The following is a 15,015-nucleotide window of genomic DNA, read 5'->3' on the forward strand; positions in this document are numbered from 1 at the left end:
TTCCGTGTCCGTTCCATTTTTTTGCTGACTGTGTACGGAACCATTTGTTTCAATGGGTCCACAAAAAACAAACAAACAGAAGTTACTCCGTGTGCATTCAGTTTCTGTTCCACAAAAAAAAAATAGAACATGTCCTATTATTGTCCGCATTACGGACAAGGATAAAAATTCTCTATCAGGGGCCAGCTGTTCTGTTCCGCAAAATATAGAATGCACACGGACGTCATCCGTTTTTTTTTTTTGTTTTTTTTTTACCACAAAATGTGCATGAGCACTGAAGCAAACACACGTCGGCTAGCTGGATACGTTTGATTGTCCTCCAGTGCATGGCACCACTTGACAGAATATGTAATTGCTTTCCTGATCGATGCAAACAGAAAACTTTCTGGTCCCCTTTCAACAATGAATTAGTCAAAAGAAAGTAAGAAGGTTGATGTGATTCAACTCTTCCTCCCAGACCTGTTGTTAATTTGTGAAATTATGAGGGACCCTGGGCCAAAGGCATTTACAGCGTTCATTTATGTCAGTCTCTTTACGCCATGAGTAAGATCGCTTTTATGAGTGAAACAAGTTGGCCATAACTGCTGTGACTGTGCTTGTGGAACCGGACTTTAATGAAGATTTGAAAATAAAACTTCTGATTGCTTTTAAGTTCTTGGTGCTGGATTAATATTTGTTGTGGACTGTTTCTTCCACCCCTTGCTAGAGCAATCCATTAGATAACTTTCTTTCCATTTCATCCACCATGACGTCCACAGATAAGATTGACTCCTTGACCTCTGTAGGGACAAGAATACACAGAGATAGAAAGTTCAAAAGCCCACTCTCCCTTCAGTGTTTCCTGTCCATACGGGGGCATTGCACAGAGAGGCCTCCCAGGAGGGAGGTGAAGAGTTTCAGTTTTAGAATTTTTTTTATTTTTTATTTATTTATTATTTTCCTTTAAATATAACTGGAGGTTGGCTTACCAGTCTTCTCCTCTGCCCTCCCGCAGCTACTGCTAAAGCTGGGCAGAGGAAATTAGGGCGATTCTTGTCCCTGAGATTGGGGGCCTGTTCTGACCCGTTGCTGCATGGTCTCCCTTTCCTCCAGTGAGGAAGCAGACCTGTGAGAGCGGGAGGCCGCACGACGAGGGGGGGCGGAGCAAAGATCTAGCTCTCGGATTCGCGGCGAGGTCTGGAGGGGGGTAGAGCTTCGGGACACAGGCTGATGAAGTCATGTGAAAAAGAGCAGGCGATTCTGACAGTGATGTCTCTACTGATTCCAGCAGCATGTCGGTGTCACGGACGGTGTACAGGAAACAAGGCAAAGCAACATGCATAAATGACTCGCTGGATCCAAAAACTAAGGAACCAAGGGGAGACCCCTGCAGAAGACCTGGCACTATCCCTGGCTGCTCAGCCTATGCAAAGATCCGAATGGTGGAGGTTTGCATATCCACGTACCTTGACTATATAACCCCTGAGCACCCTACAATAGTGAGGGGACACGACCACCGGCTCCCTACACAAGATACGGAGGGAGTCAGAGTCACCTGGGATCCAGCAAACAGAAAATAACAGATAAATGTTCAACACTTAGCTTTTGTAGCAGACAGGAGAACAAGATCAGCATACACACACTCCAGGAAGAAGTATAAGCCGCCCAGAAAAGCATTCTGGGGAGGAATTTAAAGGGAAGCAATTAGTCCAACACATGACAGCTGAGAGAGGCTAACGAGATGAGGAACTGAATACCACAACAAAGAAAGTCAAGGAGGAGGTTCTGAAAGGCCTCTGTCAGAGCTTCTCAGCTGTCTGGTTGTGACAGTACCCCTCCCTCTACGAGTGGACTCCGGACACTCAGAACCCACCTTCTCAGGATGGGACCTATGGAAAGCCCTGATGAGACGAGAGGCCTTAATGTCCGTCACTGGGACCCACATCCTCTCCTCAGGACCATACCCCTCCCAATGAACAAGGTACTGAAGAGAACCGCGGACAAGACGAGAATCCACAATCCTAGAGACCTGAAATTCAAGATTCCCATCAACCATAATCGGAGGAGGAGGCAAAGGCGAGGGTACAATGGGTTGAACATAAGGTTTCAATAAGGACTTATGAAAAACATTATGGATCTTCCAAGTCTGAGGAAGATCAAGACGGTATGCAACAGGATTGATGACAGACAGGATTTTGTAAGGCCCAATAAACCTAGGACCCAACTTCCAGGAGGGAACCTTCAATTTGATATTCTTGGTAGACAACCACACCAGATCACCAACATTCAGGTCCGGACCAAGCACACGTCTCTTATCTGCCACACGCTTATATCTCTCACTCATGCTCTTTAGATTATCCTGAATCTTTTGCCAAATAGATGACAAAGACGAGGAGAATCTGTCCTCATCAGGTAAACCAGAAGACCCCTCTCCCGAGAAAGTCCCAAACTGCGGATGAAACCCATATGCACCAAAAAATGGTGACTTATCAGAGGACTCCTGACGACGGTTATTTAAAGCAAACTCAGCAAGGGACAAAAAAGAACACCAATCCTCTTGATTCTCCGCCACAAAACAGCGCAGATATGTCTCCAGATTCTGATTGACGCGCTCTGTCTGGCCATTCGACTGCGGGTGGAAAGCAGAAGAGAATGACAACCGAACCCCCAAGCGAGAACAGAAAGCCTTCCAGAATCTGGAAACAAACTGCGTGCCCCTATCAGAGACTATGTCTGAAGGAATACCGTGCAATTTGACAATGTGATCAATAAATGCCTGCGCCAGCGTCTTAGCATTGGGCAAACCAGGAAAAGGGATGAAATGCACCATTTTGCTAAAACGGTCCACCACCACCAGAATCACAGTCTTCCCCGAGGAACGAGGCAGGTCCGTTATGAAGTCCATGGACAGATGTGTCCAAGGACGGGAAGGAATGGGTAAGGGAAGGAGAGGACCTGATGGCCGTGAATGAGGGACTTTGGCACGAGCGCAAGTCTCGCAGGCTGCCACAAAACCCTCAACCGACTTACGAAGCGCAGGCCACCAGAATCTCCGAGCGATGAGATCCAGTGTGGCTCTTACCCCCGGGTGCCCAGCAAGGACCGTATCGTGGTGTTCTTTAAAAATCTTGTGTCTTAAAGCGAGAGGCACAAACAACCTCCCAGGAGGACAAAGATCAGGAGCCTCTGACTGGGCTGCCTGCACCTCTGCCTCCAATTCAGGAAAAAGAGCAGAGACCACCACACCTTCAGCCAAAATGGGACCCGGGTCTTCAAAATTCCCGCCTCCCGGAAAACAACGTGACAGGGCATCTGCCTTCACATTCTTAACTCCAGGGCGGAACGTGACAACAAAATTAAACCTAGAAAAGAACAAAGACCATCTGGCCTGTCTCGGGTTCAGACGCTTGGCTGACTCCAAGTAGGCCAGATTTTTATGGTCAGTAAATACGGTAATAGGGTGTCTGGCTCCCTCTAGCCAATGGCGCCATTCCTCAAAAGCCAACTTGATGGCCAACAATTCCCTATCTCCCACATCGTAATTTCTCTCTGCGGAGGAGAGTTTTCTTGAGAAAAAGGCACACGGTCGCCAATTGGCAGGAGAGGAACCCTGAGACAAGACCGCCCCCACACCCACCTCAGAAGCATCAACCTCAACTATGAAGGGTAAAGAAACATCAGGTTGCACCAAGATGGGAGCGGAAGCAAAACTCTCCTTGATATCAGAAAAAGCCTTACGCGCCTCTACTGACCAAGAAGAAAAATCTACCCCCTTTCTGGTCATATCAGTGAGTGGTTTAACAATAGAAGAATAATTCAAAATGAACTTCCTGTAATAATTGGCAAAGCCCAAAAAACGCATCAGCGCCTTCTGATTCTCAGGAAGCTCCCACTCAAGCACAGCGCGGACCTTCTCGGGGTCCATGCGAAAACCAGAAGCGGAGAGAAGAAACCCCAGAAATTGAATTTCTGGAACCGCAAACACACATTTTTCCAGTTTCGCATATAATTTATTCTCCCGCAGGATGAGCAAGACCTGACGTAAATGTTCCTTATGAGTTTTGAAATCGGGAGAAAAAATCTAAATGTCATCCAAATACACCAATACAAATTTTCCCATCAAATGATAAAAAATGCTGTTCACGAAATGCTGAAAAACGGCTGGGGCATTCATCAAACCAAAAGGCATAACCAAATTTTCAAAATGGCCCTCAGGGGTATTGAAGGCCGTCTTCCATTCGTCCCCTTCTCTGACCCTGACCAGGTTGTATGCCCCTCTTAGATCTAATTTGGAAAAGACTTTAGCCCCAACAACCTGGTTAAACAGGTCCGGGATCAGAGGAAGCGGATAAGGGTCACGAATTGTGATACTGTTCAGCTCCCTGAAATCCAGACAAGGTCTTAAAGAACCATCTTTTTTCTTAACAAAGAAAAAACCAGCGGCAACAGGTGACTTCGAGGGTCGTATGTGTCCTTTTCTCAGACTCTCAGAGATATAAGCACGCATAGCGATCCTCTCAGGTTGGGAAAGATTGTATAAACGAGATTTAGGCAGCTTGGCGTCTGGGATGAGATTAATAGGGCAATCGTACTCCCTGTGCGGGGGCAAATCCTGAACTCCACTCTCAGAGAAGACATCCGAAAATTCAGAGAGAAAAGATGGTACAGTCTTAGTAGCAACCTCAGAAACAGATGTCATGAGGCAATTCTCTCTGCAAAAGTCACTCCAACCATTTATTTGCCTCGCTTGCCAATCAATGGTGGGGTTATGCTTAGTGAGCCAGGGCAGCCCCAACACCAGAGGGGTAGGCAAACCGCTAAGGACGAAACATGACACATCCTCAACATGAGCATCACTCACAATTAAACGGATATCGTGAACTATGCCCTTTAATGATTTCTGAGAAAGTGGAGCGGAATCGATAGCAAAAACAGGAATATCCTTTCCCAAAGTGCGCACCTGGAAACCATGAGTTATCGCAAATTGATTATCAATGAGATTGACCGCTGCTCCACTATCCACAAAAAATGTTCTTGCTCTCTAGCGCCACCCTAGCCGGCAGGACAAAACTGGAACTACAAGAAAATGGAAAACCTTCAATTTCCACCTCAACCCTGCCAATAGTAACAGACGGAACATTTTTAAAAGATTTTTTCCTGTTTGTTTCTTTATTACTCCCAGAAAACTGCCTGAATCTCCTAGAGGGACAAATATTTGCCAAATGATTTATACCTCCACAACAAAAACAAACCCTCCCATGCGAGCTGAATCTTCTATTGTCAGAAGCAATCAACCCCAGCTGCATGGGCTCCTGCTCAGAAGGGGCTGACGGCGACTGAGACCCCTGCGCACAGAATGGGACCGCTGCACTGTCCTGGGACTGAGTATGACAGGAAGGGGACATCTCTCCTCTCTCTCTAAGACGCCTGTCAATACGAACGGCCTGAGACATAGCAGAGTCCAAAGAAATAGGCCTCTCATGAAAGGCAAATGCATCTTTCAATCCCTCTGAAAGACCATGGCAAAATTGACTTCGGAGTGCAGCATCATTCCAACCAGTATCAACTGCCCATCTCCGAAATTCTGAGCAGTATATTTCTGCGGATTGTTTACCCTGGCATAATAGACGTAGTCTAGACTCAGCCAGAGCAATACGATCCGGATCATCATATATCTGACCCAGGGCTAAAAAGAATTCATCCACTGAACGGAGAGGCCGTGCCCCCTCCGGCAGCGAAAAGGCCCAGGACTGAGCGTTACCTCTGAGCAGCGATATAATGATCCCCACCCTCCGTTCCTCATCACCAGAGGAATGGGGAAGAAGGCGAAAATGGAGTTTGCAAGCCTCTCTAAAACGCACAAAATTCTCACTACCCCCGGAGAACGTATCCGGGAGCGAGATCTTAGGCTCAGAACAAACTCCATGAACGCAAGCTGAACCGGTCACTTGAAGCTGAGAAAAAGTCTTACGGAGATCAGCTACCTCCAATGAAAGACCCTGGAAGCGTTCAGCCAAAAGTGAAACCGGATCCATGCTTGAGACGGTTTTGGCGGCTTATAATGTCACGGACGGTGTACAGGAAACAAGGCAAAGCAACATGCATAAATGACTCGCTGGATCCAAAAACTAAGGAACCAAGGGGAGACCCCTGCAGAAGACCTGGCACTTTCCCTGGCTGCTCAGCCTATGCAAAGATCCGAATGGTGGAGGTTTGCATATCCACGTACCTTGACTATATAACCCCTGAGCACCCTACAATAGTGAGGGGACACGACCACCGGCTCCCTACACAAGATACGGAGGGAGTCAGGGTCACCTGGGATCCAGCAAACAGAAAATAACAGATAAATGTTCAACACTTAGCTTTTGTAGCAGACAGGAGAACAAGATCAGCATGCACACACACTCCAGGAAGAAGTATAAGCCGCCCAGAAAAGCATTCTGGGGAGGAATTTAAAGGGAAGCAATTAGTCCAACACATGACAGCTGAGAGAGGCTAACGAGATGAGGAACTGAATACCACAACAAAGAAAGTCAAGGAGGAGGTTCTGAAAGGCCTCTGTCAGAGCTTCTCAGCTGTCTGGTTGTGACAGTCGGCTCCAGAGGCTCATGGGATCCGTCTGGACAGCACAGACCCACCTCCAGCTGCTTCTTCCGTGTGTTCCCCTGAGGGGAATCTGCAAGTCTCTCTTTTTTTTACTTTTATGGTACCTGGTTGCTCTTCTCTTTCTAGGGAGTAAAATAAACTAAACTAAAATCTAAATATATAAAATGTGCCACTTGTGCTAAGAAACTCCCAGAAAGTTACAAAAAGAAACTATGCAACTCTTGCATTAGTGATCTGTGAAAGGAAGAGCAACCATCTATTTTTATGGAAGTAAAGTCCATGATTCAGGATGAAATTAAACCCTCCCTGGCCTCCCTTACGCTGGTTCTTCCTATGACACCATCCAAAAAACCAAGGTTGTCAGCTCCATCCTCCTCTGATGCAGAGGACATGGACGAAAAGGCATCCACCTCTAGACATGGTACTGATGAAGATCAGTTGTCAGAGGGTGAAATAGTCAAAGGCAATAAAAAATTATATTTTTCCTCAGCGGAAATGGAGGAACTACTAAAGGTAGAAAGATCAACCATGGGTATTGAAGACATCCAAAAACCATGATCAGTACAGGATGAAATGTTTGGGGTATTACGTGCGAAAAGAGCCAAAGTATTTCCCAGTAACGAGAATATTAAGGACATGATCGTCGATGAGTGGATAGATCCAGAAAAGAGATTGGGGGTCTCTAAGGAATTTAGAAATAGACTACTCTTTGATCTGTCTGAAACTAAGATCTTTAACGAGTTGTAAAGAAGACTTCCAAGCCATTTGAGGATTCATCGCAGTTAAGTGACCCAATGGAACGAAAAGCAGATGCCCTTTTGAAAATGCTGTGAAGCCTTCATGTTTGGGGCAAAGAAAAATATTGCGGAAACTTCTGTGGCTAGGGCCATGTACTTCTGGCTTAATGAGTTAGAAAATCGCATTAAAAATAAAACCCCCAGGGAGGAAATTTTGCACTCCATTCCACTACTGCATTTCTAGCAGGCGCCTCTGTGGAATCAGTTAGATTTGCTGGCAAAGATGTGGCCCTTTCAAAATACAGCTAGACGAGCGCAATGGATTAAGTCCTGAGGAGGAGGGAGGGCGACAGGACCTCCAAAGTGAAGTTGTGCTCCATTGCTTTCTCTGGAGAATATGGGCCAGATTTATCATTAGCTCAAGTCAGAATAATGGAGTGAAAAAGTCGCAAATTTTTGAGCAATCACTAAAACTGCGCAAAAATTCGTGACTTTTTTCTGCTCTGCACTATGCTCGCCAGTTTTCTGAAAGTGGGTGTGTTTTCTTATGTAAATTAATCTCTAGACAGATTTACTATTGAGACTATTTAAAAAGTCGCAAAAAAGTCGCAAAAATTGCGCAATTTCACTCCAGTGAGGACCATGCTTATCTTATGAGACTTTTTAATAGAACATGCGACTTTTTCATAAAAACGTGCGACTTTTTCATAAAAACGTGCGACTTTTTCGTAAAGATGTGCGACTTTTGTAAAGCTGCTTACTGACGGATAAACTGCTACCGTCAAACCACATTTATTACAGTCTTAAAGGGCCGATCATAAATCTGACTTGGCTAAAACTGACTTTAGCCATATGTGAAAGTGGAGTGAGCTGTCAGAGTAATGATAAATCTGGCCCTATGTCTTCAGTCCTGTACTAGATTAAATCTTAGAGAAAGTGGCCAATAAAAAGAAAGGGTTTCCGGAAGAGTAAGGGTCCATTCACACGTCCGCAATTTCGTTCTGGATTTTGCGGAACGGAAATGCGTACCCATTCATTTCTATGAGGGAGCACGATGTGCTGCCCGGATCCAGAATTGCAGATCCGCACTTCTGGGTGTTCGCAATTCCGATCCCAAAAAAAAAATAGAACATGTTTTAAACTTGTCCGCAATTGCGGACAAGAATAGGCATTTTGTATTAAGTGCCGGCGATGTGCGTTCCGCAAAATGCGATGACCGCAAAACACACACGGATGTGTGAATGGACTCTAAAAGGAACCCTTTTCGGACATTCAATTTGCAATCCAGATCCTATAGGGAAAAAGGAAAAACAGGGTGCTGGAGCTATCAGAAGGGGGGCAAAGGTAGGGGATTCCTCCTTAATCCCCAAAATAAGCAGAACAAAAAAACAATGACGCCAGAGTAGGAGGGAGGTTGAGAAAATTTCTGACCCAGTGAGAATCTGTAACATCACTTCCCACAGTTCCACCATTCTATAAAAGATATGATAAAAATATCAGGCTTAGGCCTCATGCACACAACAGTTTTTTTTCACGGTCCGCAAAAACGGGGTCCGTGATCCGTGACCGTTTTTTCGTCCGTGGGTCTTCCTTGATTTTTGGAGGATCCACGGACATGAAAAAAAAAGTCGTTTTGGTGTCCGCCTGGCCGTGCGGAGCCAAACGGATCCGTCCTGAATTACAATGCAAGTCAATGGGGACGGATCCGTTTGACGTTGATTAGGGATCGACCGATTATCGGATTTACCGATATTATCGGCCGATATTCAGGATTTTGAACACTATCGGTATCGGCATCTATTTTGCCGATATTCCGATAGCGTATGGGGAACACAGATCGCGCTGCTCTCAGCTCTCTCCGTGTTCCCTCAGCAGCAGCACAGGGGAGAAGGAGCAGTGTCTCCTCCCCCTGTGCTGCCGCTGCTGCTGCCGCCAATGAGAGGACAGGGGACAGCAGGAGGGGAGGAGCTATGGCCACTGCTCCACCAATGAAGATTAATCTCTTATTCATTCATATACAGGAGGCGGGAGCTGCAGGATCACATAGCGGCTCCCGACCTCTATGAGCTGTAGCTGCGATCTGCGGTAGTTAACTCCTCAGGTGCCGCGGATCGCAGCTACAGCTCATAGAGGTCGGGAGCCGCTATGTGATCCTGCAGCTCCCGCCTCCTGTATATGAAATTAAGCTTCATTGGTGGTGCAGTGCGCCCCCCCCAAGCCCCCCAGTATCAGACATTGGTGGCGCAGTGCGCCCCCCTCCCCCCAGTATTAAGCATTGGTGGCGCAGTGCGCCCCCCCCAAGCCCCCAGTATCAGACATTGGTGGCGCAGTGCGCCCCCCTCCCCCCAGTATTAAGCATTGGTGGCGCAGTGCGCCCCCCCAAGCCCCCCAGTATCAGACATTGGTGGCGCAGTGCGCCCCCCCCCCCCACAGAATTAAGCATTGGTGGCGCAGTGCGCCCCCCCCCCCCCCCCAGTATTAAGCATTGGTGGCGCAGTGCGCCCCCCTCCCCCCCAGTATTAAGCATTGGTGGCGCAGTGCGCCCCCCCTCCCCCCCAGTATTAAGCAGTGGCGGTGTATAGGGCCCCCCACCCCAGTCGCAGTGCGCCCTCCCACAGGATCCCCTCTCCCTTGCTCCTCCGATCGGAGCCCCAGCAGTGTAATGCTGGGGCTCCGATCGGTTACCATGGCAGCCAGGACGCTATTGAAGCCCTGGATGCCATGATAAGCTCCATGCTGCTGTGTGCACAAAGCACAGAGCAGCAGGGACAGTGTGAGCTCCTATTCACCCTGACAGATCTCTATCAGGGTGAATAGGACAAGGGTTCTAGTCCCTAAGGGGGCTAAAAGTTAGTTAAAAAAAATAAAAAGTTACAAAAAAAAAAAATAAAAACACCAAAATATAAATGAAAAAGAAAGATTTACAAAAAAAAAATACACATTAACAATAAACATTAATTTTCAGCAGATTTGTGGGAATTTAAATTTGTTTTTCAAAAATGAAAATTCCCAGAATATCGATATAAATTATCGGCTATCGGCCTGAAAGTTCACAAATTATCGGTATCGGTATCGGCCCTAAAAAATCAATATCGGTCGATCCCTAACGTTGATACAATATGGTGCAATTGAAAACGGATCCGTCCCCATTGACTTTCAATGTAAAGTCAGGAGTCCCTTTACTTTCACACTTGCGTTCATATAATGCAGACGGTGGCTCCGTTCAGAGCGGATCCGTCTGCATTATATTGTTAAAACATTTCTAAGTGTGAAAGTAGCCTCAGACGGATCCGTCCAGACTTTACATTGAAAGTCAATGGGGGACGGATCCGTTTGAAAATTGAGCCACAGTGTGTCATCTTCAAACGGATCCGTCCCCATTGACTTACAATTTTGGCGCACACTGTGCCACCAACGATTTATTACAATAGAGGGAGGGAGGGGGGGGGGGGCCGCACTGGCCACCAGTGATATTCAAACTGGGGAGGGGGGGGGGGGGTCTGCCCCCTGCTGCCTGGCAGCCCTGAGCTCTTACAGGGGGATATGATAGTACAATTAACCCCTTCAGGTGCCGCACTTGAAGGGGTTAATTGTGCTGATCACGGCCCCCTGTAAGAGATCGGGTGCTGCCAGGGGGCAGTCTTGTACACAGTTTGTAGTGTATTCTAACTAGAAGCGTCCCCATCACCATGGGAACGCTTCTGTGTTAGAATATACTGTCGGATATGAGTTTTCACGAAGTGAAAACTTAGATCTGAAAAAGCTTTTATTCAGACGGATCTTCGGATCCGTCTGTATGAAAGCAACCTACGGCCACGGATGACGGACACGGATGCCAATCTTGTGTGCATCCGTGTTCTTTCACGGACCCATTGACTTGAATGGGTCCGTGAACCGTTGTCCGTCAAAAAAATAGGACAGGTCATATTTTTTTGACGGACAGGATACACGGATCACGGCCTCGGCTGCAAAACGGTGCATTTTCCGATTTTTCCACGGACCCATTGAAAGTCAATGGGTCCGCGAAAAAAAACGGAAAACGGCACAACGGCCACGGATGCACACAACGGTCGTGTGCATGAGGCCTTAGTAAAACATTTACCTGAAACAGAAAAAATTATCTATTCAAGGCTATTTCTAGTCCAAAAACCAGATGGATCTTTCCGTACCATCATAAACTTTAAGGATCTAAACAAAATCGATAACGTACAGAAAGTTCAAGATGGAATCAATTTCGTCCATCGTCCCCTTAATCAAAAAGGGAGCCTACATGACATCGATCTGAAAGACGCCATCATATTTACATCCATCTAAACTCACAAAAGTATCTCAGATTTGCACTAAGAGACCCTGGGGGCATATTGCATAATTTCCAATTCTCCTCCTTCCATTTGGTATTTACTCAGCGCCAATAATTTTCACAAAGTTGATTCACCTCTCAGACAGGAAGGACTATTAATCTTCCCATACTTGGACGATTTCCTTATAGTAGGAAGTTCAGAAGCAGTCAGACAAACAGACTATTTCTTGCAAAGGATATCGGACTTAGGTTGGTTAATAAACATAAAAAAGTCCCACTTAATCCCGTCATCCAACAGAAAGTTTCTGGGAGTAATGTTTGACTCAGTATCCCAAACGTCATCTCTCCCGCAGGAAAAGATAGAAGCTATTATAGAAAAGATAGAAAACTGCCAATTTCTAAACCGGTGCTCTACCAGAATGGCTATGAGCATTCTAGGTCTTATGACATCCTGCATAACAGCTGTAGCTTGGTGTCAGGCTCACACCAGAATTATGCAAACCTGGATCCTAGGGAGTTGGAACAAAAAACTGTCGTCCCTAGACAGAAAGATAGTAATTTCATACCCAGTAAAGTCGGATCTAAATTGGTGGAAGAAAAAGATAAATCTATCAAGGGGCGTCATCTGGCAGAAAGATCCAGAGATACAGATTGTGACAGACGCAAGCAGTGTGGATTGGGGAGTAAAAGTAGCCTCCTCAACCTGTCAGAAAAGATAAAAAAACAGATCCTCAAATTACTGAGAATTGCGAGTGGTCTGGGAGACTCTAAAAGGTCTTCCAAGCAAAAAAACATCTAAAAATATTTTCAGACAATACAACAGTGGTCGCCTATTTAAAACATCAGGGGGTACAAGGTCCCCCAAGTCTGAGAACTCTACTGGAAAAAAATCTTTTTCTGGACAGAAAAAAATGTCCTATTCATTACTGTGGTTCATCTCAGGGGATCAGAAAACCCAGAGGCATATTTCTTGAGCAGAAAAAACCCTAGACTCAGGGGAATGGTCTCTAAATCCCAAAAATATTTCAGGAAATATCCGCCAAATGGGGCTTACCGTAATTAGACCTGTTCGCCTCAAAAAGAAATGCAAAAGTCAAGCGGTTTTGCTCCTTAGATCCCAGAGAAAGGCCATGGGCAGTAGAAGCTTTTTCCATAAAATGGGCATGGGATCTAGCATACACCTTCCCATCTTGGGCTCTAATCCCTCCTGTTCTACAGAAAATTTTAAACAGACCCAGTAACCAGTAACGGTGATATTAATAACCCCCTACTGGCCCAAAAGAAGCTGGTTCTCCATTCTAAAGAAAATAGCGCTGGAGGATCCTTGGTTAATACCCTTTCAGAAGGACATCTCTCAGGGCCCAGTTCTTCATCAAAATCCATGTATTTTCAAGCTATCAGCCTGGATGCTGAGAGCGAGGTCTTACGCTGGGTTCAGACCTGAGCGTACTGAATGTACGCTCTGTATGCGCGATTGTACGGGCGTTTGCAATCGTGCATACAGAGACAAGCGAACGCCCATTGTCGCGCGTTCCCGCTGAAGTATATGTACGGGAACGCGCGACAAGACGCCCCAAAGAAGCTCCTGTAAATCTTGGGGCGTCGGGCGTTTTACAGCGCGATCATACATGCTGTAAAACGCTCAGGTGAGAACCATTCCCATAGGGAATCATTGGTTCTTGCCTGTTGAGCGTTTTACAGCGCGTAGGAACGCGCTGTAAAACGCTCAGGTCTGAACCCAGCCTTAAGGAGTAAGGGACTCTCGGACAAAGTTATATGTTTTTATAAAAGGCCAGTAGATAGGTTACTTCAGCTATCTACCTAAAAAGCTGGAAGAAGTTCTGTAGTTGGTTGGGGAGGGACTCTCCAAATATGTCCTCCCCGTGTATTCAAAAGATTTTAGATTTCCTTCAGAAAGGGTAGACCTAGGTCTTATGCCAGGTACCCTAAAAGTCCAGATCTCTGCACTAGTTTCATTCTATGATACAAACCTAGCTGATCATAGATGGGTTAGAAGGTTCATAAGAGCAGCAACCAGACTTAGACCATCATTAAATCCTAAGGTTCCTCAATGGGATTTTAATTTAGTCTTAAATGGGTTAACAAGAGCACCTTTTGCTCCCATTTCAGACATTTCCATTAAGCACCTATCCTTTAAGACTGCTTTCTTAATAGCCATACCATTAGCTAAACGCCTAGGAGAAATCCAGGCCCTTTCATGTAGAGAACCTTATCTTTCATTTTTTTCCGACAGGATAGTTCTAAAATTAGACCCAGGGTTCCTTCCTAAGGTGGTTTTAAACTTCCATAAGGACCAGGAAATTGTCTTACCATCTTATGTAGTGACCCGAAAAGCCCCACAGAAGAACAATTTTATCTTTTAGATGTGAGGGAGACTATTATCCAGTACCTGGAGGCCACTAAAGTTTTAAAAAAGATGACAATCTAATAAAGGGGAAGAAGCTTTCCAAAGCATCCATAGGTCGCTGGATAAAATCCACTATATCCTGTTGTTATTCCCTAATGCTGGGCTGGCCAACCTGTGGCTCTCTACTGTAGGCATACTGGGAGTTGTAGTTTTGCAACAGCTGGAGAGCTGCAGGTTGGCCATTCCTGCCCTAATGGGTCTCACTGGTCCTACCAGAATAAAAGCCCACTCCACCAGAGCTATGGCCTCTTCATGGGCAGAGAAAGCTGGTGTCTCTCTTGATCAGATATGTAAGGCCGCTACTTGATCTAGTATCAATACATTTAGAAAACATTATCGTCTTAATATCTCTGCTACTACAGATCTGGCCTTTGGCCAGAAAGTTCTGCAAGCAGTAGGCCCCCCTACTGTATAATCTGTTAGTTCTCATCTGTGGCCGTCGTGGTGGATGAAATGTAAAACCGTAATTGGACTTACCGGTAATTCTGTTTCCTTGAATAAACCATGACGGCCCGTATAGTCCCTCCCTTAATGTACGTACGACTATGAATTAAAAAATAATTTGTGTATATATACTGTAGATGTTAATACTTGAATACTAGCACCCATTTAGAGAAATTTGTAAAACACTGAAGGGAGAGAGTGGGTGGGGGCTTTCAAATTCTATCTCTGTGTATTCCTGCCCCTACAGAGGTCAATCTCATCTGTGGCCGTCGTGGTGGATTCAAGGAAACAGAATTACCGGTAAGTCTAATTATGTTTATTTCACTTGCTTGCTGGTCCCTCCAAAGTAGCTATAATCCTTTTGTCTGTGTACCAACTTCTGCCTGTTTCCTGATGCAGAATGACAATGACCTGACCCATGCCTGTTCACCGTACTGACTCTGAGCCACCTGCCCTGGTTTTTAGACTGTTTCACGGATTTGCATTTACTGAACTCTGCCTTGACTACGTGTATTGCC

The sequence above is a fragment of the Bufo gargarizans genome, chromosome 5 (assembly GCF_014858855.1).
Source record: "Bufo gargarizans isolate SCDJY-AF-19 chromosome 5, ASM1485885v1, whole genome shotgun sequence".
Classification (NCBI taxonomy): Eukaryota; Metazoa; Chordata; class Amphibia; order Anura; family Bufonidae; genus Bufo; species Bufo gargarizans.